The following is a 23,939-nucleotide window of genomic DNA, read 5'->3' as shown; positions in this document are numbered from 1 at the left end:
AAAAACGTCCATTTCAGACGATCTAATGAAAAAGTCACAGAAGATTGAATTAAATACTAACAGGAGAGATGGCAGCAGTAAACGTAACCTGTCGTCATTCGCTTTCCCTCTAAGGGGTGTGAACACAATTTCATACAGTGCAGTCTGGCAATGATAATTTTTGACGTAAGACTACGTCTGTGATCCCTGTATGGGGGTAGACTTTGTGAAAATCCAAATGGAACATGTAACGAAATTATGAAAGATTTTTAACGTTAATAACTCAGCTGCCACTGGACTAATTTTAATAATTTTATCACCAATCGATCAGAAATATTTCTACGCATTGACAACTATGCTTTCATATGTTTATTTTAAACAAGAAACTATTGAAATAGTGGTAAATGTCAAAATAACTAACAAATCCATCAATTACGTATATGCATATGCTGCTTCCCCAACACAAGCATCAGAGAATCATTTCCAGATGAAACATGTCGATGTAGCATTGCGGCTTCCCCAACACTGTCATCTGAGAGTCGAAGTGATATTCGCCTCCGATATTCGGGCGTGTGCGAATAGAGAGGATGCAATTGCGTAACATTTTGAACATTCATCGTCATATTTAGAACCACACGCCCCCAACGACCACACAAAATGCTCTCCAGAGTTGTAATCCTGTAACCAAACTTAGAAGCAGGGGTGCAAGTAATTTTGATCGATTCTCTTCATCGACTTTCTGTTTCGTTAATAACTCGACGGCAAACACATTCATTGATACGTTTGTTGTTCTGGATGATAGAAGAGCATAGCAGAAATAGTGCGAAATAGATAAGTAAAGCCATGGTCATCAAAAGAGGAAATCGGTGCAGAGAATTGACTTTCACTCCCTAAGCCCCTTAATTCAGTCGTCGTCATAGCAATGAAAACTAGCATCGTACCGCTTTTGGTTCTTGGGTTACACTTGCTGGTTGCAATTCTGCTTTCGACATTTTCGAAGGACCACCAAAAAATATGAAATTACACTATTCTCTAGGAATTCTCCCTACACGTCATCATCATATTACAAGGCTTTAAGCCTGTACTACAATCGGCCCTTTTCAGGGCCACCAAGATTTTCCAAAAGATTTAAATTTCTGAACATGTCCCAACTAAAATTCATATCAAAAGGTTCTTTTCAGGGCAACCATAGTCATACTAAGGAGTATAATCAGAGAGAAACCCGCTCAAATTCCTATTCCAACACAAAACACAAGCTCCTGTGGCAGTTCACAAATAACATTTATTATATAAGACCATGTAGTCCTACGGTTGTACGTAATCCCCATAAGGCTGTCCCTTGTAGTTTTTGTCTACACTACCTTAATGTATGTGGTAGTGTCCCAAGTAACAATTTTGGTTTTATGCGGCTTCTATAGACCATGATTTAGACTTGTAGAATGCTTTAAAACCACGATAAAACTTGCACATTTTCTGTTTTATTAGAATGAATGATGAAATGATTGATATTTATGAAATAATGAAAATTTTGGTGAGATTACATGCACTTTCAATTAATTTTACCAATACATTTAGAAAATGATGATTGAAGAATATTTCAAAAAGTAGACGTAATCAAATTATTTCCCCTTTGTGGAACATTAAAGGTTATCGAAATTTTCCTGAAATACTTAGAACTTACCAAAATTGTTCTTACAAATTATTAAACTTCCAAAAAGAATGGACTTTACTTAAATTTACGGAATATTCCTGAAGCTATTGGAACTGCCTTGGAAATCTCAGAGCTTTCATGAAGATCTCTAAACCTAGCTTCCATGAGATTCTTGGAACTTCTTATAAGTGTTTACCAATTTCTTCATTTCCTCGACAACTTGGAACTCCTCTGAACATCCCTGAAGTTTTCTGAACTGTTTAAAGTTGCTGCAGTTTTCCTAAAGCTAATGGAACGGCCTTGAAGTTCTTGAAGCTTCCTAGCAGAGCTCGAAACTTATCTAGAAGTTCTGGAATCTTTATTTATGATCGCGCAAAATTGTCCGGAAGTACTCTAATCCATCCTGCAGTTCTTGGAACTTCCCTGAAGTTCTCGCTTGGGTTTCCACAAATTGTCCGATATTCACACAGCAAAAAATAAATTTCAATATTACATCCAAGAGGATGCACTTCAATCATGTCGAAAATCTCATGTCTTTCATGCACTGTATTAGTGATAATTTTGTCCTTTTTGGCAAGTTATATTACACCATATTTTTGACACGCTTGAAGTGCATCCACTTTGATGTGATATCAAAATTAATTTTTTGCTGTGCACGGAACTGCACAGAATCAGAATCAGAATAACCTAGATGTTTACATACCTTAAGATCTCTGAACTTCCCTAAAGTTTTGAAATCTTCTGTAAAGTTTCTGCAATTTTCCTATACTCAAGGTCTCTTATATTAACAGAAGTTCGAGACATTCTCCTTAAATCTATGAACCTGCACTGAAGCTATTGGAACTTATCTTTTAAGTGCATTTAACTTCGCTGAAGCTTTTCAGACGATCTTGGAATTCTTGGAGCTTCTCTGAAGTTTTCGGATCATTTTTGACATTCTTGGGAATTTTGTAAAATGCTCAAAACTTCTTAATTGTTCCCAATAATTTTCCTGAAGTAAAAATAAATACCAGAAAGTTCCTATTTTTAGTTTTCCAAACATACCTTATGTTAATGATGGTAATGGAATCGCCCTGGAGCTCTCATAACTGCCACAATATTCTGGTAACTTTCATTATGATATTTAAACTACTGTGAAGTCATCTGAACTGTATCTTCTTTGATATTACGACATCTATAAAGTTCCCACAATGTGATGGAACTGCTCTGAAGTTCTCAGAAGTGTTTTAAAGTTATCTAGTCATTCCTCAAGATCTTTAAACATACTTAAAGCTTTCTGAGCTTCCGTGAAGTTCTTGAAACTTTTATAAAGTTCCTGCAATTTTCCTGAAGTTAATGGAACTGTCTCCGATCTTCATCTAGATTTTACTGAAGTTTATCAAACTGCCTTAAAAATCTTGAAACTTCCCATTTGAGATTTTTAAAGTTTCCCAAAGTTTTAGAATTACCTGAAGTTCTTGTCGCTATATGTCGCGGAATTGAACTTTCAGTCGTGAAATTCGCGGAAACGTTAAATTATATTGTGAAAATCGCGAAGGGGTTGCTGTGTTATCACAAAACATATTTATTTATTTATTTTAATGGCACAAATTGCAAGAATTCAAAAAAACTGATTGCGTAGTTAATGAACAGTCCCTAATACGAAACGCGGAAAAGTTATTTTTGCAAAACACCCCCTCTCTCAAAAATAATTACAGTGAATATTCACTTCCGCTAAGAGATGCAAAAACCGTTTCAACTTACCCCGGTATACCTTAACTATGACGCTTTCTATCAAAACATAGAACAGATATACGAGATTTTGCTCTAACTTTGAAATTCAATAACTGAATCCCACTAATTTCCAATTAATATTGTACTAAGCACTTACTTATTGGAAACAAACGTTTGATTTGAGAAAAGTCACTGTATTCTATTTTACATCGTTCTACTGAAGTAAATAATGATTATGAATGAAAATTTTATGTTAGGGTTGTCCTCCAGATTGGAGAACAAAGAGGTGCTTCGTTTGATCGTTATACCTCTTCCTCCTATACTTCACTGACATATGAACCAACATTTTGTTCAATATTGAAAGTACCGTCTTCTGATAAGGAAATCAGCTGCCTGTTACGTTATCATAAAATGCAACCTTCACTCTCTTCTCTGCTTCAGAGACCTAATTTATTACTAATAATGGAGCTACTGAAATAACGTATTTTTTTTAGTATTGTTTTATCCCACAACATGCATGGCGTTTTTGTGTACTATACTGAGGTGCAAATCAACAAAAATGTGAGCAAAAATAGTGTCAGTTCCTATTGTTACATCGATGTCACATTTAGTTCACATTGATCACAACAAAATAGCAATGCAATCATGTAGGGAAAATTCTTTCAGTTCTTAACCATTACATAAAATTTGAATATCTCATACGTAAGATGATCTGATTATGCTAAAATGAATTGTCACGAGTTTGTAACCATAACCAAAAAATTAAAATAGGGGAAATGATGGCTTCGGCATACCAGACTATTTTCGGCAACCCAAATTGAAACACTATTTTCACTGGATTTTCTTACGAAAACACTTCACTGAATGCATGCAAACGATTCTTTATGCTTTCAGCTTCAATTTGACTATATTTTTACCTTTCTCAGTGGTAGTAATCTAGCAAGGTTTTCTTGAAATGAAACACACGCACTACAAATTGTAGCTGATTTCGAGTTGCCGATAATAGAACAGCATATTTACATGCAGTTTAAATGGAACGGTTGCCGAAGAAAAACTGGTTGCCGACAATACTCGCTCTCACTAGAGAAGATTGGAGCATTGTAAAAGCGTTTCAAAGCAGTTTTTGACAATTCTTTCGACTGAAATTGTTAGAGCAGCTGGAGATTGTAAACAAACCAAAACTGCATATGTGTGCGTTCCTTAGAGAAAAAGGCTATAGAAAGATGGTCGCTGCTTAGGTTGCCGAGAATACGTAAATTCCCCTACCTGAAAAATTTAAGTTCAAGTATGATAGTCAAAAATGCATCCCTGCGCTTCGGTCAGAGAGCGTATAGGGCGTCGTTGTGCCAATTTGGTCGTGGCACATTTCGAGTATGAGAGAGTAATTGCAGTTAGATCAAAAGTGCCTGAGAAAAATGCAAGTACTTTCGCAGATTACCCGAAGTTGCGATAGTAAAGGTATGATCACAGAAAAGCAGACATAACACTCTTAAAACGTTCATCAAAATCGTTTTTAACGGTCAATTCAAATGTTTCTTAGTTGGTAGTACTGCCATTTGTGGTGCACATTCCCTAGCGTTTGACGTTTACACACTACAACCATCTGTTGAGTGTATTGCCCATCAAAGTATATACGACAGATGGCGGTAGGGTTTACAATTATAAATGTTCAATGTGTTGTGTCTGCTTGTCTGTGATATAACATTGAGGTAACGTTAGGATAAATTCAAAACATTGAGAAATATTACACATCACTTTCAGAAATACTTCACTTCGCAACCGATGAACCATTCTGACGGCCATACGAGTACCCAAGTAACCATATTGTCGCAATATAGCTTGTATATTCTTACTTTGCTTGAGTATGGTCAGTTGGGGAATCTGATGAAACTTTCACTTCTTGAAACTGATCCCTTTCGTATTTCTTTCATTCTCCTTTCGCAAACGGAGCGCTCGATGGACCAGTGAATTTGGACGTGAGCCTCGTCCCAGATCACCATGGCAATTCAAACCGACATCAAACCGACCAAAAAAGGCGGAATCATATTAGAACCAACCAACCAAGGACGGTCTACGGAAGGAAATTGCCGGCACGGAATGAAATACGAAGCGTTAGAGAAAAAGTCCAAGGGATTCCAAAAGAAGCAAATAACGACGGCGGAAGAGCAGAATATGGTGAGAGCTTTCCATTTATTTAAAAAAAAAATATATCAAAATTACACTAAATACATGCCAGGGTTGAAAAGAATATTTTCGAACCTGGAAGTGTGTAAATATGTATCACCAATATCCATTTGACAACGGTGATGCATACATGCGGGGCTTATTGTGAGTGAAAGTAACCTCGGAATGGGCGTGACTCTCCAGACATTCTGAAATGGGTTGCTGGATCTGCAATAGAGCTATCACCTTCTAACTCCCGGACTAAAGCTGTCTACAATGACCATAAATGCGACATTGTAGAGAGAGTTCTTCCATAATAACACTGCCGGCCAGTGAGGGTTAGAGGGAATACACACACACACACACAAGTATGATAGTCAAAAATGCATGACATACATCAATTTAACGTAGTTCTACGTCATACTGCGGTCGTGTCTAGGAAACAACCCATTATTTTTTTTTAATTAGCATGGGCCGTGGATATTTGCCAACCCACTCCTCTAAAATGTCTTCGTAGATAATGAACAGCCCCTTAGTTGAACGGGAGCCAAGTCTCCTTCTACCTTACGCTGGTTGTCAAGGTGATCACGTCGTGATCCACCTTTAACCGCTGACTTCCCCCTGCTTACTGCAGGACCCAATGCCTTGCCGTCTGAAGCGGTAATGAGCAGAGACACGACAGCAACGCTGTTTTATACCTTTTCAAGTTCAAGCAGAACGATGTGCAACAAAGCGGTACTCGATTATGGGTTTGGGGAAAACGTTTATTTCATGAAAACAGAGATAAAATTATCATTTGTACATTTCTCAAAAGTTTGCTGTGGATAATTGAAAAAAATATTTATTTCATCGGATTTGTAATGAAATATCCTATCGATTGGCGTATTTGGATTTTTATTTCATTTATTAATGACAACGTTGCAAGCGTTCGAAGCCTAACACTATTTCACCACACATATTTCTACGTCAAAAATGTCATGATATTCTTTTTATCGTTCCAGTTTAAACTGAATTCTCGCAGTTTTTTGAACGCATCCAGTCAAACAGTTTGAAATCTTCCAGTTTTTTACAGAATGCATCCAGTTTTATCCAGTTTTCCATTATTAATAGGAACTATTTTGAAGCATCATTACCACTCTACTAGTACAGAATGATTAAGATGTTTACACTTTAAACTTTTATATTGGAATAGAAATCTATAAATGCAGGATTTAATTTAAATTCAAGCTACCTCTACTAAGCAGATGAATCCGGCCAATACTCCGGAGCTAAGGGAATACTGATCAATTGTGAAGCACATACTGAAGAAAAAGGGTGGAACTGCAATTGACGTGAAGGATTTTAAGCGGAAATGGAATTTGGAAGCCAAACAAGTGGGAACAGGGCCCGTGCAAAAGATGATGGACCTTCTACGAAGAAAAGTTCGCGCAATGGCCTATGGTAAGAAGGAAGACTGAAGCAATGGTCTTACAATAAGCATAATACCTACTAATGTTTGCTAGAAGCTTGAAATGCCATATGGTAGTAAAACAAATTCTATTTTTAGGCAATAAAACAATTTTGTCGTGGGTTTGAATTTTTTTCAATAATTAATTTATTTGTAAAGGCTCAATTGAATAAACTTTACAGAGCCGAGTTATCATTTTCGTTATACATTATTAATGTCTTATATTTAAAGTTAAAGGAACTGGACCGAATACTCGCGGTTGTCTCGAGGTTAGTAGAGATTTACAATATTTTGGATGGGAAAAGGGAGAAGGAGGTTTGAAATGTGATTTACGATACAAATATTCAATAAATCCTAATCATGAACTTATTTTTATTCATCATGAAAAACGGATTAGTATTTGAAGTTGTGGAATTCTATTGAAAAATTGCGAATTTCGCGGTTCCAATATTTGGATAATGTTTTCACAGGTAAGTTTCACACACTAAGTTCAATAAACGTGTTTTCTCGGTATTTTGCGAAATTTTGTAATCGTTTGTTTTTATCAAGAATTATTATAAAAATGTTGGTTTAATGAAAAATCATATGGAGCTGTAGGTACTTTTCTACATGACCGATCCATATAACTCAGGGACAGAGTATAATTGTATTGCTCTCTTTTTCTGGAGCTACACAAAGCTCTATTTCCGTGAGAGAAAAAGTGATAGCAGTAAAATTTTACTCAGTCACTGAGTTAGATTCAACGGCCGTGCATGGCCATTAATTAGGCGACCAAAATAAAATCAAACTATTTGTATCTCGTGGGTACAACCAATTTTATATGTGATGGGGGGAGCAAAACATTTTTCATTTCACGTTTGTAGGCGGATACTTTTTCAAGCTTTTTGTTTTCTTAGTTTATTGGGCACTTTTTCTCATATATGCTCATAAGACTGATGCAAAATTTGACTTTTTCGCTCTACAGTGCTTAAATGGTTTCGATCCGGTAGGTGACGGCTTCGCGGTCGGTTGTTGTTTCATGTGCATCCAATGTTGATCTCATTTTGTGTGTTAATGTCGGAATTAAATAGTTAAATTGGTGATAAGTGATAATTTTGCACCTAGGAATGCACAGGACGCTGAAGTTTTTGAGAAAATCAGTGCTTTCCGGTCATAATGCGTGTATTTTTCATCAGTTAGATTTACGATCCGCCATGTTTTTTTTCCGTTCGGTTGCGCGGTTCAGATCGCATGTGTTAATGTGTGTGTGCGTCGATGTCGCAAATGCAGCCATTATTGCTAGATAGGAGTTTTAGAGGACTGAACACTACGAGGAATCAGCTAAGTTTCATATATATAACAGTGTATGATTTTCAGCACCCCAAAATTCCAATAACTCGGTGTATTTATTCATGAAAGTGCGGGTTTAATGTTTCTCAATTTGATCAACTTGCAAATTGTTGTGCTACAGTATAAATATTTCTGAAGTTATTTGGTTGAGATGTGTGCGAACATTTTGATCTGTTGATCTTTTTAGCGAAGGGGAAGCGATGAGCGTTGTAAAAGTTTCGTGGTAGTGGTACACAGGGCTCACGGGATTCTTTTTTTTTTTTGTCTCGCTCGCACGCGTATTGGAATCGTACATCCTGAACGAAAAAGTAAACTCGCGTTTTTCTGGACGTTTTGCCGGGGCTCTGAGAGGGTTGTGATGTTGTGATGTCGTGAAATCGGGATTTTGATATTTATTCGTGGCCGTCTTTTCATCGTATCAATGAAAGGTGGAAGTTTTTGCGCGTGAATTTTTGGAAAAAATTTCAATATAGCTATTGCTAAAGTGTGACTGTATCAGTAATTGTTTTCATCGGGAAAATTTTCCGCTATGAAGTTTTTTTTTCCAACGAAAACATTTTGCGTACATGTATACGTAACGTAGTGCGCGTACGATAAACGTCAGCAATCTCTAGTTTTAAATAGAAATATAGAGATTAGTGACGTTTAACGCTCGCACACTAGCAGGAGCAACGCCGTGTAAAGTTGTTTATTATTTTCCTCTGGCTAACCTAAAATTTTTATGAAAGTAGATCTGTCAAAATGAGTTTAACATCGATTTGTTATGTATTTTCCTCGGATATTCACTAACACGCTCTCACATATTGCACCAATACAACCGGACGTGAAAATCTCTATAGACGCGATAAAGTTGACGTGCCTTGCCATTTCTCTTTAAGTTGGAGGGGAGGGAGAGACGACTTGAGAAACGATTCTTGAACAGTACTATTTCTCTCTTCATTTCTCTCGTGTCGCTCGCTCTTCTAATTTATCGGGTGGTGGTGGTGGTGGTGGAGGCCTCGCGCGTGGAGGAGAGAGAGTTATTATAGAGAAAGGAGAATTAGGAGATCGGCATTCCATTGAAGTAAATAAGTGTGTAGAGTTTTAACCTTTACGGTTAAGGTGCTCATACACGGTATGATCCGGCGCAGCGTTTATGGTGGTGCGTCGTTTTTATTAAAATCATTTACTTAACATTAAAAAAATTAATTACCACTTTTTAGGATGCTAGAAACCTAAGAAGTACCATACTCGAATGATGGACCAACTGATGGATCTATTCCACAGATAATTCCCTGAACACGTATTAGCGCTTTTCGGTCATGGGAGAGGTGGTCGTTTTGCTTTAAGTTTTATGTTTTACAGGTAATTGAAAACCAGCTATTGATTAGATGAGCAAACAACAGCAGTAATTTTTAAAGCATTCATATTAATTTAGTTTTTTATTGATGACATTATGCTTGATGGTGCCAAATCTTCCGCTTGATCGTATTATCTCACTAACTTTATTCATGTTTCTGCAGTATAGCTTCTGTGGATTATGAGATGCTCGATGACCCTGGAGGGATCGATTTTGCTTACTGAGCAGAAAATCATGGATTTAACCCCAAGCTCTTCCACAGCACAAGAAATCGCCACCAACATTTGTATATTTGATATTGAAAATTAACCTCGGAGATTATTTGCATATCATGCGAAAGCGTAATCCTGTATTGTTGCGAAGCGTTATGTTTCTGAGATGCTCGATGACCTTGGAGGGATCGTTTTTGCTTACTGAGCAGAAAATTATGGGTTTAATCCCAAGCTCTCCGTCATGACTCTTAAAATTCATGATCAACAAACAAAATGAATATTTTCTTTCGATAGTCGGCTATCGAGAGATTAAATGAACAACAAATAAACAATAAATACTTTTGGTTGCATCGCCAACTTGAGGTCAACCTCGGAAACTATTTGCATATCAAGCGAAAACGTAGTCGTGTTTTGTCCCAAAGTGTTATGGTTATGAGATGCTCGATGACCCTGGAGGGATCGTTATTGCTTACTGAGCAGAAAATCATGGGTTTAATCCCAAGCTCTCCGTCATGACTCTTAAAATTCATGATCACTAAACAAAATGAATATGTTCTTTCGATAGCCGGCTATCGAGCGATTAAATAAACAACAAATAAACAATACATACTTTTGGTTGCATCGCCAACTTGAGGTGAATCCTAACCGAATACCCTACCCAACCCTCCAACTCCGTAGCACTTATGAGGGTGTCGCTAAGTCGGTGGCCTCTCGTTAAGTAAGTACTACATCAACATTTCCTTACCTATCCCTAGTTATGGTAAAGATGGACGTGGCCGGGAATAGCAACAGTCATGCTTCTGTTACTCTTGTTTAGATTGGAATCAATGTTTACTCCTCAGCATTATTCCTGAAAAAAGTCTAACTGAGAATTTCAGAAGAGACGTGAGTGTCGCTAGTATCCAATCTACGAAGTATATCATTACAACGCTAACAGTGCTTAAATGGTTTCAAATCGGGTCCTGATTAGCCTCCCAAAGTTACAACTCATTTGGTTAGAAACAGACTTCGCACAAGCCATTTGAAGATTACATGTAAATTGCTATGGGAAATCTCAACTTTTTGTTCATTGCCTTCTAGTGTTTTTCCATATTAAGCTGTGAAACAGTTCGATAGCCATTCTTATAGAAAATTTTCTCAGCTACAACTTTGCGCACGATCATTTCAATGTAAAACGAGACAGAAAAAAGTTATTAATTATTTAATAGATTGGTAAACTCATGACATGATCAAGCAGCTGCTCTGTAGGCAACACTGTATTTTGCAGTGTGACATAGTAGCCATGATGTTTTTGTCCTATTCAACGCCACAGAAACACCAATGTTGCCTGCTGAGCAGTTGATTGAGCATGATCATAAGATATCAGCGCATTGAACCATTGATAACTTTCGATCCTTGCATATAATCAAAAAGTGGTCTTGAGCAAAGTTGTAGCTGGGAAAATTTCCTATAAGTACAATTGAAAGTTTTTCAGACAGACCGATATGGTGAATTATTAGATAGACATGAACAAAAATCTTGGTTTTACCATAGTAATTCCCATACAAACTTCAAATGGTTTGTGCCATCTCAGTTTCTCGCCAAATGGTTTCAAATTTTGAGAGGTTAGACAGGATCCGATTTGGAATCTTTTAAGTATTGTGGAGCGACAATTTCAAATTGTGCATCACTCTAATGCTCTTAGCAATCTGTATGGGCGTCCAAAAATTCCCCTGTACAATTTTGATCAAATAGGGGAAATGGATGTAATGCCGGCCTAAATGCTCCTAATTTGGGCCCATACATAAATTCAGCAATCAACTGAGTTTTTAATAGCGATCAAAAATATCCATTTTTTCCTCTGTTCGGGACCTAACAGCACTGCGACCAGTAATTTGATCTATTGTTGTATATCCCGTGTCCTTAGTTTAGTCCATGTCGTATTACTCCATCACCATTGAGAAATGATGTTTACACTTGACATTCTTGTATTTATCGCAAGGATCCGACGCTAATTGAACGATCCCGCTATTTTACCCTTCGGAGTGTTGAAACACCCTTCAAAGCACTATGGAAATTCGAATTCTGTAATCTGCTATCCTTATTAGAGAGTTTATAGATTTTTCTCCATTAATTTACTCAGATCTTTGGTTTTTATTAGTTAGGTAGGTTCTGATTCAACACATTGTAGTTTCATTTTTATACCTGTGATATTGATTTTTTTTACCTAGGGGATAAGTACTTAAGGGTGTTAGATTTTGATAAGTTCTCTAGTGGGAATGACACTGATGAAGACTGCACATTGTAGTCGAAATACGTATCTGTCATGGATACCATAATTAATTAAGTGGAATTAAATGGAAGATAACCTTTTTTTGCTGTTTCATTATAAAAGAAGACTATTTGATGCATAAAATCCCGCAAAAATAATTCTTAAAACCGACTCTATTATTGCGACACAGGTAATAGAGTTGGTCACAACCTAGGGCTTAGAAATAAAATGTAACTGAAAGCTTAAATCTCAAGCTTTCAAATGGTCTATCATTTTTTTTATAAACTGCAACATACAGCGGAAGCGTTAAAGCATGTGCGGGAACAAACCTATTAATTACTGAAATTTACGTCCAAGTTGATAAACAATGATGCTGTACCACAGTTGAAAAGATCAGATATAATAGAGCGCTTTCCCGGCGCATGCTAGTAATTTAGCTTCCTGTACCAAAAACAACATTATTCTTTCAACTCGGTTCTGCCGTTGATATCGAGATAGGTAGAATCTGTATTATTATGTTCAAAAAACAGAATTGGTATTATGATTCACACAGTGAAACACTATTCCACACGTCCTAGGTATCGATAGAAATTCACCATACGTGCCTACATGCATATAAAGCATGAAGTGATTCATATAAAGCATGTTAGTATGAGAAGTGATTATTCAAAGATAATATGGAGAACCGAATAGTTATTAGTATTTTGAGAGCCCCAGGGCAGCAAACTCAAAGAAATGAAAAAGCAACTTCAGAGAGAACAGCATTAGAAAAATTATTGAGTGACGTTGATGAAACTGACGATGACTTTGTTAAAGATGCAAATGTAGAAAATGCGTGAATAAATATAACAGCTAACAATAAATTAAAACTTTATTTTTTCGCACAGTTACCCAAACACTTTACCAAGAAAAAAAAGGTTTGCAAAAAAGATGAATGCTTCCGTAAAATTTCAGAACACTATCAAACATTCGGTTGTGATTGATTTACATTAAAACAATAGCTTTAATCAATAAAAAATATTAGGGATATTTTTCAAAGATAGTCAATATATTTACCCCAATTCAACGTATCGCATCGTCTCTCCTTCACTTCCGAGACAATAAAAGTGAGGTGAATCTCCATGCAAATCAAATGTAGAGTCTTCTCACAAGGCGTGACTTTCATTGCCTCGCAAATGACAGAAGGTCAACCCGATGTTCAGAAAAGGGGTGATTGCCTTGATCTTGTCTTGTAAAGTTCCATATTTTTGCTCCAGAATAGTGAGGAGGGCACCGAATACCATTCTGTGATTAACATATAACCAAATCTTCTTGAACTCATAAAGAATAGATTGGAAGCAATTAATATTTGATCACTGATACTCTACGGCGCTGTCCAGAAACCACGTGGTCAATTTTTTATGATGTTGAGCTTCACCCCACAACGTGGTCAAACGTCCATACAAATATCTGAAAATTTGTAGTTTCTGCATGGCCCCTAAGATGCATATTGCGTTAAACATCATTAGTAGGAACCTGATGGTATGTCAAATACGTCGAAAATTTAGTCAAACCACATTGATTCAAGAGGACACCTAGATCTCAACTTGACGACATTTTGTAGACCTTAAGATATTACATGACTTCAAAAACATCTTGAAGCTAACAATTCATACCCATACTATCATAAATCAAGACAAAAATGCATAAAGAGCACGAAAATATTTTTGGACACCTTCTTCTATGGAGATTCCCCACTGTGCAAAGCCGCACCCTTTTGTCAGTCAAAATTGGATTCCTTAGCAACAAAATTAAGAAATGACACTGATAATGACCATGCACCTAGTCTTAACCACTTCAAACTAGGGGACAACGAATAGAAGATTAATAATCACATTGATGAAGATTAACTACTTCATTTTTTCCTTGTTTCAAGATCATCCTCGGTGGACAAAGCCGAGTCTAGTCACTATCAACAAGGCATAGAAAGTAACAAGGACCAATATGTGCTCCTTTGATTACTGAAAAATCCTGTTCCCCTAGTTTGAAGTAGTCAGGACTAGGACTCGGTGGTAGATCTTACATCCCGTAACGTACCACGAAAAGGTGATCTACCCACGTTACGGGGCAAAAAAAATCCATTAGTACTGTCGCAATGACGCGTTCATCTAGATAAAATTGATAAATGGCAAATTTTTAGCAATGTGCCCAATCTAATACTTCAATTGTTTCAATGCACACTTTGTTTTTTTCGGCATTCAGCTTATTTTCATACTGGCGGTAGACATTTGATAGATGCGGTAGAATTCTACGGTAGTCGACAAATTGAAATTTTTCTAAAGATCCGCAGTACACAGATCAAAATGTCTACACCCACATAGTTTTGATTAGAACAAAAAAAAAAAATAAAAATAAATCCGAGCTGGTTACTCATGGAGTAATCATGAGTAACCACCATGGCATGAAAGGACTGCCCAGTGGTGAATCCCTGGATCAGATCAAAGATGAACTGGCAAAATTACTTGGAGTTGTGCCACTCCAAGTAATCAAAATGAAAATGAAATCCCGTCCTGGCGATTCGCGCAACGGGATTTCTAATGATTTTTATTTAGTTCACTTCAAGTCTAGTGAACTAAACAACCTTAAGGCCTTAGAAAAAGCTAGCCTTATGCTCCATGTCCGAGTGAAGTGGGAACACTTCAGGAAGACTGGAGAAAATTTCCAAAACCTCACCCAGTGCCGTAAGTGCCAGGGATGGGGTCACGGAACTAAAAATTGCTACATGCCAGCTAAATGCATGAATTGTGGTGATTCCTCTCACGCAAAGGACGACTGTCCTGTGAAGGAAGATCCTAAGAAATTTAAATGTTCAAATTGTGGTGAAAACCACAAATCCAATTTTTGGGAATGTAAGACTCGCAAAGCGATCCTACAATCTCGTTCTAACCGCCAGGTAGGAAACGCTCCACGTTTCCGACCAGGTACAAATTCCTCTGCTGTTAACAACGGTCAGCGAGGAACAAATTCTACATTCGTACCCGTAGGTACAAATATCTCCCCTGCTTCAAATGTTTCATCTGTACCTACTCCCCTCGCTGCTAACAATGTTCAGCGAGTTAATGGAGCTACCTATGCTGCTATTGCAGCGGGTAGAAATCAAAATACTAACCAACGTTCTAACGGAAATTTTGACAATTTTGACTTAGGAAGCATTACTGCCCCCAAAATGGAATTTTTACAGAATTCATTAATTGACATGATTTCTGATATGCTTAAATCTAAATCCATGTTTGATGCTATTCAAACTGGAGTAAAATTTGCAAATAATATTGTCATGACTTTAAAATTCAGTAATGGATTTTAAAGCATTAAATATTGTAAATTGGAATGCTCGATCTCTTAAAGATAATGAAGACGAGCTATTTAACTTTTTGAGAGTTCATAACGTGCATATTGCCGTTATAACTGAAACGTTCCTTAAACCTGCCCATAAGGTTAAGAAGGACGCAAATTACTTGATTTATAGAAATGATCGTCTTGATGGACCCTGTGGTGGCGTTGCCATCATTATTCATAGACGAATCAAACATAAAAATTTTTCTTCATTTGAAACCAAAGTTTTTGAAACTTTGGGAGTTTCTGTTGAAACAAAATTTGGACAACTTACGTTTATAGCTGCCTATTTGCCATTCCAATGCGTAGGCCAGCAAAAGAATTTTCTCAAGGGTGACCTCCAGAAACTTACCCGTCATAGGTCTAAATTCTTCATTATTGGTGATTTTAATGCAAAACACCGCTCATGGAATAATGCTCAAAGCCATTCCAATGGTAATATTCTGTTTGATGATTGTTCTGCAGGTTATTACACTATTCAATATCCAAACAGCCCAACATGCTTTTCTTCTGCAAGAAATCCCTCCACTATTGATTTGGTCTTAACTGATTCATGTCAACTTTTTAGCCAATTGGTTACCCATGCTGACTTCGGTTCTGATCACCTTCCAGTAACTTTTGAAATATCCCAAGAAATAATTTGTAATCCCAACAGCTCTACTTTCAATTACCATAGAGCTGATTGGGAGCAGTATCGAACATTTATGGAATATAACTTCGATCCAAACATTCCTTTGCAAACCAAAGATGAAATTAATTATGCTCTCGAATCTCTGACTACTTCTATAGTTGAAGCAAGAGCTGCCTCAGTACCAAAATGCGAGGTTAAATTCGATTCAATTATAATATACGATGATCTTCAGCTCTTGATCCGTCTTAAAAATGTCCGTAGGAGACAATATCAAAGAACACGCGATCCTGCCATGAAAGTTATCTGGCGGGATTTGCAAAAACAAATTAAAAAGCGATTCTCTGCCCTGAGGAACAAAACTTTTGAAAATAATATTTCTAAATTAGACCCGAGTTCCAAACCCTTTTGGAAACTCACAAAAATTTTGAAAAAACCTCAAAAGCCTATTCCAGCGCTTAAATAAGGTGGTAAAATTTTGATCACAAATTTGGAAAAAGCTCAGAAACTTGCTAAGCAATTCGAGAGTTCCCATAATTTCAGTTTGGGTTTTACTAGTCCTATTGAGAATCAGGTTGCTCGGGATTTTCGGAATATTTTCTCTCGGGAAAATATTTTTGATGATTCCTGGGGGACTGATTTGGACGAAGTAAGGTCTATAACTAAAAATTTTCAAAATATGAAAGCTCCAGGTGATGATGGAATTTTCTATATCCTCATCAAAAAACTCCCAGAGAGTACCTTGTCTTTCGTGGTAAAATTATTTAACAGATGTTTCCATTTGGCATACTTTCCTGATAAATGGAAAAATGCAAAAGTTGTTCCAATTTTGAAGCCGGATAAAAATCCAGCTGAAGCTTCTAGCTACCGTCCAATAAGTTTGCTTTCTTCAATAAGTAAACTTTTTGAAAAGATAATTTTGAATAGAATGATGCTTCACATCAATACGAACTCAATTTTTGCAGATGAGCAGTTTGGATTTCGCCATGGGCATTCAACTACTCATCAACTCTTAAGAGTTAACAATTTAATTCGTTCAAACAAATCTGAAGGCCACTCAACTGGAGTTGCTCTTCTAGACATAGAAAAAGCATTCGACAGTGTTTGGCATGAAGGTTTGATTGCTAAATTAAAAAGTTTAATTTTCCACTTTATATTATGAAATTAGTTCAAAATTATTTAACTGACAGAACTCTTCAAGTAAATTATCAAAATTCCAAATCTAACCGACTACCTGTTAGGGCAGGAGTTCCTCAGGGTAGCATTCTTGGGCCTATATTGTATAACATTTTCACTTCGGACCTCCCTGATTTGCCTCAGGGTTGCCACAAATCTTTGTTCGCTGATGACACAGGCATTTCCGCTAAAGGAAGAAGTCTTCGTGTTATTTGCAGCAGACTGCAGAAAAGTTTAGATATTTTCTCTTCTTATTTACAAAAATGGAAGATTTCTCCCAACGCTTCCAAAACTCAACTTATAATATTTCCACATAAGCCCAGAGCTTCCTTTTTGAAACCTAGTAGTAGTCACATGAACGGAGTTCCAATTTCCTGGTCAAACCAAGTGAAATATCTTGGATTAATACTTGACCAAAAATTAACTTTTAAAGATCACATTGAAGGCATTCAAGCCAAATGTAACAAATATATAAAATGTTTGTATCCTCTTATAAACAGGAAATCCAAACTTTGCCTGACGAATAAACTTCTAATATTTAAACAAGTTTTTAGACCGGCCATGCTTTACGCTGTGCCAATATGGTCTAGTTGCTGCACTACCAGGAAAAAAGCACTTCAAAGGATTCAGAACAAAATTCTGAAAATGATTTTGAAGTTGCCTCCCTGGTACAGTACAACCGAAGTACATAGAATTTCGAATGTTGAGACTTTAGCACAAATGTCCAACAAAATAATTAATAATTTCAGGCAAAAATCGTTGCAATCCTCAATTGCAACGATTAATTCCCTTTATACTTAGATAAGATTTAGTTTTAGTTTTTAGTTTTAAGATATCAATTGTTATACTGACATGCAGGTTAAAAAACCTGTTTAAAATACTGAATTGCCAAGACATGAACAATGTAAAAACACTTAGATATATTGAAGTAATGAAATTGGGTTGTTAGCGGAATGCTAAATAAAACAGCAAAAAAGGTTATCTTCCATTTAATTCCACTTAATTAATTTTGGTATCCATGACAGATACGTATTTCGACTACAATGTGCAGTCTTCATCAGTGTCATTCCCACTAAAGAACTTATCAAAATCTAACCCCCTTAAGTACTCATCCCCTAGGTAAAAAAAGTCAAGATCATAGGTATAGGTATTGGATAGACTGCACATTGTAGTCGAAATACGTATCTGTCATGGATACCAAAATTAATTAAGTGGAATTAAATGGAAGATAACCTTTTTTGCTGTTTTATTTAGCATTCCGCTAACAACCCAATTTCATTACTTCATTATGATGGCTACCAAGCCTTTGGGGATTTTCCTTTTTAGAGAGTTTCATAGATTTTTCTCCTTTAGCTTACTTAAATCTTTGGTTTTTATTAGTTAGGTAGGTTCCGATTCAACACATTGTAGTTTCATTTTTATACCTATGATCTTGACTTTTTTTACCTAGGGGATGAGTACTTAAGGGGGTTAGATTTTGATAAGTTCTTTAGTGGGAATGACACTGATGAAGACTGCACATTGTAGTCGAAATACGTATCTGTCATGGATACCAAAATTAATTAAGTGGAATTAAATGGAAGATAACCTTTTTTGCTGTTTTATTTAGCATTCCGCTAACAACCCAATTTCATTACTTCATTATGATGGCTACCAAGCCTTTGGGGATTTTCCTTTTTAGAGAGTTTTATAGATTTTTCTCCTTTAGCTTACTTAAATCTTTGGTTTTTATTAGTTAGGTAGGTTCCGATTCAACACATTGTAGTTTCATTTTTATACCTATGATCTTGGCTTTTTTTACCTAGGGGATGAGTACTTAAGGGGGTTAGATTTTGATAAGTTCTTTAGTGGGAATGACACTGATGAAGACTGCACATTGTAGTCGAAATACGTATCTGTCATGGATACCAAAATTAATTAAGTGGAATTAAATGGAAGATAACCTTTTTTGCTGTTTTACTTAGATATATATCATAACAATTAAGGATGGTACGTTACTGCAGTAACTGGAGCACCTAGGTTAAAATGAAATGTAATTTATTTTGAATTTGGAACAAATAAAGAGTTAAAAAAAAAAAAAAAAAAAAAAAAACCACCATGGCAGGCCTGAAGCGAGAGTGCTGAGTATATGTATTTTATTCGTTTGGCTATAATTTAAAGCAACTTTTATTATCCATCATTGGGGCTACATTCAGCCTGTTGATGTTGATACCTTCATACATATTTTCATTCCCATTCATTAAGTGATGTTACAGTCACGGTCTAGTACTATTGAGAACAACCTTATAAACTCTCAAGTCCGAACGGACGTAAAATTGTTATCACTCCACATATTAACAAAAAAAAGTCTAACATTACTTTTCCCATTCCATCCCATCTAAGGCATCGCATAAAAAAAAAATGTTCGTGATCTACCGTAACAATACAGTTTCACTGAGTAACCAGGTAGCTAGCTCTGGGCTACAATGTTCCTACGTTCTTCTGTGCCGCAGCGTGGTCGCCGCAAATTAGTCACAGCCATGTAAACAGCAGTGAATAAATAATTTTACGAACGAAACTCTACACGAACCCGCTTAGACTGGGGCTGAATGCCTACTGGCCTACCGGGTAGGTAGTAAATTAATTCACTGCTAGACCTGGGTTTTTCCCACCGATCGCCAGCACCGTCCAGATCCGGATTCGCGCGATGAAAAAAATCAAGATCCATTAACCGAAACTACCACAGTGCACTAGTAACCCAGAAATCCGGCTGGAAACAACAACAATAGTTTTGATTTGCGTGAAAATGTTTATTTTGGCGGTGTGTAGGAAGTAGCTTACGATCACCACCAGTTGGGAAATTCAGTAGAATGCAGCAATGACAGAAAAGAGAATTTGATCGTTTTCACTGCAGAGTATCGCAGTTTCCGAACTATCAAGATTCAAGAACGGATTGAAAAGTTGCTTCAATCCTGGACTTCAGCGAGGTCTGAATAACATCCCGTGACCCTATTTCGCATTTCTCTTTTATGAGATCTGTGAACGCCGCAATGATCCTACGGAAGGCACTTTTCCGCTTGAGCCAGCAAGCGAACCATGCAAACAAAAGTAATATCAACAATTCAAAGCCCTCGATCCAAAGTTAAAATTTTCTCATCCTAATTTCCGTACATAAACCACTTACGAGAGGGAGGGCAAATCAAGTATCGTACCGACATTGCGATCAAGACGATAAATGGCAATCAACTAATTGATTATTCTCTTTCTTTTCCTACTCCAGGAAATCTTCCGGTCTCTCCAGCCGCCACCACCACCGAGCGCATAGAGTGATCAGAGCTCGGAGCAAGTGCGGTGGTATTGTGTGTATATCTCCTGATGCAAGTTCCCGCTAAGCCGATTCGATACAGATGTTGATGGAAATTATCGGCTCGTCTGGTCTGACCCACTCGCCACTCGTCCACACAACTGTAGCATCAAAACAACACAGCACAACACAACCACATGGGATCCACCTATGGATGGAAGACGAGAAGCTAGAGCTGCCGGCTAACAAAGCATAAAACCTCACACACGCTGATCATCAGCTTTGCGGCAACAGCAGCGTGGTGTGGCAGTCAGAGTGGCAGCGACGAGGCTTCCACAGCTCATTTCATTCCACTACCTGACCAAGCTTTGGAACAGATACAACAGCACCCCCGTACTGTTAAAAGGTAATAGCCATAATCTGCATATAGGTAGGTACATGTGAGAAGTGCAAAATGGGCTTTTTTCTGCCTCCAATTGGCACCCTCTATTTGAGAGATACAGGAGAGGGAGCTTGTACCATACTGGGTGGAGCACTCGAGGGTGGTACTCAAAGGTACTAGCGGTGTTGCTTTATTGTTGAGGGGCTGCTCATAAAATACGTAGAGACTTAGTGGGGGGGGGGCAAGCGTCAGCAGTCCATACAAATTTAAAAAAAAATGTGTATGGACGATTGTCTACGCAGGGGGAGGGGGGGGGCTAAATCCTCTGGGAAACGGTCTACGTAGATTATGAACAGCCCCTGAGGTGAAAAATGCGGAAGCGGTGTACTTTTTTTTTTCAATCATGCAAAAAAGCGAGATTATAGCTGATTTGTTTGCTGCGCTATGTGTGCTGTTCCGCTTGGATTTATTGTCAATAACTGATATGTAGGTATGTGCCGGTTTCCGTTGGTTTACGGGAATGTTTGCTCTGCTCAGTCATTAGTTGATTGTAGTCAGTTAAAAAACATAACAATTGCAATTTAGTAATATTTTGTAAACAGTGAATATGTATCTGCAAAATATTTATTGAAAAATTACAAATATTTGTAATGCTTGAGGCAGTTTGAGACTGACCACAATCAGTTAATTTTGATTTCACTACTTCATCTAGCATAATTTCAGATCCCCAAAATAAAATGTAAAATACAAATAATTGGATATATCATAAGCTCTTTCACTTAAGATTAGGATGGTAGGTCTCACGGTCCACACTCGGTGTGTTTGGCGCAATCAGGGCACTAACATCGACGGAATGCGAAATAATTGTTGCTGCCCAGTAAATAAATTGTTTTCAGAATGTTCATTTGTTTAACTTCTGTTGAGCGTCGTGGAATTCCAGTTTCTCCTGGAAAATTTGTCATCCTTGTTTTCTCGATAGTTTCCCCTGGAATTATCAATGACAACAACATCTTGTGCCCAGAAATTAAATTGGTTTATCAGAATGTTCATTTTTTAAGTTTTGTTGAGCGATCCATGAAGAATTCCAATTTCTCCAATAATTGTTTTCGACTCCCCATGATTTTGTTTTACTAACTTTACAGGAAGTTTCTCAATTTTGTTTTTCAGAAACTTCTTTTTTTTTCAATGTCCTGCAGACATTTATTTCAGTAGTCCTGCTTGATTCCCCTGGAAAATTCATCATCCTTGTTTTCTCAATAAGAGTTTTCAGTTAACTTCCCCTGGAAGATACTTCCAACATCTCCCCAAAGTTTCTCTCGGAATACATCCGATTTATTCTCTGGCATCGTCCAGAAGTAGATTAGAGCGCTACTTCGTCGTTCTTGCATATTTCCGATCTATCTATCAGAAAAAAAATCAATAATATCAATGATTTCACAATGTACCAATCAATAATAGGTTTGTTCCGATGCGTTAGTTTATTAGCTACAACATAAATCTTATCAGAGTGCATTATATGAATATTTAAGCTCATTGTTCTCAAAACAAAACAATCCCCTTTTCCTACGTTTATTCGTAGGACGAAGAAAATCTTATGGCGTTTTAACAACAATCAATTCGAAACTAACGATTTTAAATTGGCTCACTACTTGACTAACCTATTGGTCCCAAGCAAATCGATTAACTAACCCCATTCTAGTCAAAATTCTAGTACTACACAATGTTTGTTTTGATTCGCTATGAAAGTTTGACAGATAAAATGAGGGGTTAGTGGATTTTCCAATGTTTTGAGGGGTAATCGATTAGCTTGGGACCGAAGATAGTACCAGAGCTGAGCCAAAAAGTTCAGCACGTTTATTCGGGACCTTCTGGTCTTAGAGTTACCTCTATGGTTTTAATGCGTTAGGACGGAATTGAAACTCGTAGAATGAATTTAGAATCAAGAAGCATTTTAAACAATATCTCAACAATGTATGACTCTTTATCAAATCTTACGGTACGAATGGAAAGGTGTAACCAGTAAAGTATCTGCAGACATTGGTAATCCTTGTATTGATGCTGGGTTCCATTCACATCACATCACATCACATCACATCAAAGTAAGCTATTACTCTTCTTTTTACCGCAAATAGGCAGTAAATAAACAAATATATCAAGAATAAATTAATGAAAAAAAGATTGCTTCCACTGTACCGAAAGTATGAGCACTAGACTGATTCAAAATTTGACATTTGTGCTCCACAGTGCTTAAACGGTTCCAAATTGGGTCTTGATTAGTCTCCCAAAATTTGAACTCATTTGATAAGAAAAGGGCATGGCACAAACCATTTCAAGTTACTATGGAAATTACTATGGAAAAACCATTTTTTTTTCTTATCCATCTAACAATTCACCATATTACTTTGCTTTGAATAATAATATATGTGCTCGTAGGGAATTTTCTCAGCTAAAATTTTGTTAAAATCACTTTTCGATAGAATGCAAGCATCAAAAGTTATTAATGATCCAAGTCACTGATGTCTTAGGATTATACTCAATCAACTTTTCAGCAGGCAACATTGGTGTTTCTGGCGCGAATATTAGAGCTAAAGAATCATGACTACACTCAAAAAATTCCACACGTTTGATAGAAGTGTTTAAACACTTGATTTTTTAAATGCACAATCACATTTACTTTGAGTGTATTTCACCTTGGTTCAATGTGTTATACACGTTAATTTCTAGTGTTTCAAACTTTGAAATGTTGAAAATCTTTCACTATCTATTTAAGTGTATTGCACATTGAATCACACTACTGCTCAAAACAGATGGATTTAAAGTGTTTTGCATCTAAAACAAGAGTTGTGACTTTATCCTATCAACCCGCCTCATATATGAGAACAACCGTGGTACAGTGAGATCGAACGAAGACTCCGGCAGCTGCACACCCCAACAGTTCATGATTGAGTCCCAAATCAGACCCTTTAAAAAGATATGTGAAAGCTCTGGCCTCTGGAAGTTTTGTTTATATATTT

General features: G+C 36.9%; 2 protein-coding genes across 2 annotated transcripts in view; one reads left to right on the top strand and one right to left on the bottom strand.

The window, feature by feature from the left end:
* LOC135703966 (extracellular serine/threonine protein CG31145) overlaps positions 1 to 23,939 on the top strand; it is a 142,343-nt gene that overhangs the window by 105,816 nt on the left and 12,588 nt on the right. The window contains exon 2 of the mRNA XM_065225322.1: positions 20,520 to 20,949. The gene's annotated coding sequence lies outside the window, so the exon portion shown is untranslated. The remainder of the gene's footprint in view (positions 1 to 20,519; positions 20,950 to 23,939) is intronic.
* The window catches only part of LOC135703965 (uncharacterized), a 43,721-nt gene that overhangs the window by 18,754 nt on the left and 1,028 nt on the right, over positions 1 to 23,939 (bottom strand). The gene's annotated exons all lie outside the window — the stretch shown is intronic.

The sequence above is a fragment of the Ochlerotatus camptorhynchus genome, unplaced genomic scaffold (assembly GCF_037179485.1).
Source record: "Ochlerotatus camptorhynchus isolate MF236.1 unplaced genomic scaffold, CSIRO-AGI_Acam_v1.1 ptg000227l, whole genome shotgun sequence".
Lineage (NCBI taxonomy): Eukaryota > Metazoa > Arthropoda > Insecta > Diptera > Culicidae > Ochlerotatus > Ochlerotatus camptorhynchus.
This window is presented reverse-complemented; position numbering and strand designations above follow the sequence as displayed.